Raw genomic sequence first — 1,347 nt, 5'->3', positions numbered from 1 at the left:
CCTTCCCCACAAGTGTCTTCGCTTTCAGCAAAGACCCTTCAGCTCTCTTCTTCAGCCCTATCAAAAGTGCAGTGATATATGGTGGTGATGTATAGCAACAACAGGCTTGACGAAATCAGTGCAGTGATATATAGTGGTAATGTATAGCAACAACAGGCTTAACGAAATTGTCACGCCTTGTTGCATTCAATCGTGTCCTTTAGACGTACACATCGCCAACAAAGCAATCTACATCAATGAATGATGTTCATTAGCAATAGATCTTTAACTGTTAAAGTGGCCTTGTAGCTATCAAAAGTGATTGATTCATTTGATCGTGCCCTTTAGACGTACACATCGCCAACAAAGCAATCTACATCGAATGATGTTCATTAGCAATAGATCTTTAACTGTTAAAGTGGCCTTGTAGCTATCAAAAGTGCAGTGATATATGGTGGTGATGTATAGCAACATCAGGCTTGACGAAATTGTCACTGATCGTGTCCTTCAGACGTACGCATCCCCGACAAAGCAATCTACATCAAATGAAATGATGTTCATTAGCAATAGATCTTAAACTGTTAAAGTGGCCTTGTAGCTATCAAAAGGTGATATATGGTGGGTGATGTAATAGCAACAACAGGCTAAACTAAACTGTCACTGTTTTGTTGCATTCAATCGTGTCCTTTAGACATACGTAATGCCAACAAAAGCAATCTACATCAAATGAAATGATGTTCATTAGCAATAGATCTTTAACTGTTAAAGCGGCCCTTTAGCTATCAAAAGTGCAGTGATATATAGTGGAGCAATAGATCTTTAACTGTTAAAGGTGGCCCTTTAGCTATCAAAAGTGCAGTGATATATAGTGGTAGATCTTTAACTGTTAAAGTGGCCTTGTAGCTATCAAAAGTGCAGTGATATATGGTGGTGATCAATAGCAACAACAGGCTAAACTAAACTGTCACTGTTTTGTTGCATTCAATCGTGTCCTTTAGACTACGTATCGCCAACAAAAGCAATCTACATCAAATGAAATGATGTTCATTAGCAATAGATCTTTAACTGTTAAAGCGGCCCTTGTAGCTATCAAAAGTGCAGTGATATATAGTGGTAATGTATAGCAACAACAGGCTTAACGAAATTGTCACGCCTTGTTGCATCCACAGGCGTGACGAAATTGTCACTACCTTGCTGCATTTGATCGTGCCCTTTAGACGTACACATAGCCAACAAAGCAATCTACATCAAATGAAATGATGTTCATAAGCAATAGATGTTTAACTGTTATAGTGGCCCTTTAGCTACCAAAAGTGCAGTGATATATGGTGGTGATGTATAGCAACAACAGGCTTGACGAAATTGTCT

The sequence above is a fragment of the Plasmopara halstedii genome, assembly GCF_900000015.1.
Source record: "Plasmopara halstedii genome assembly, contig: Scaffold_3060, whole genome shotgun sequence".
Classification (NCBI taxonomy): Eukaryota; Oomycota; class Peronosporomycetes; order Peronosporales; family Peronosporaceae; genus Plasmopara; species Plasmopara halstedii.
This window is presented reverse-complemented; position numbering follows the sequence as displayed.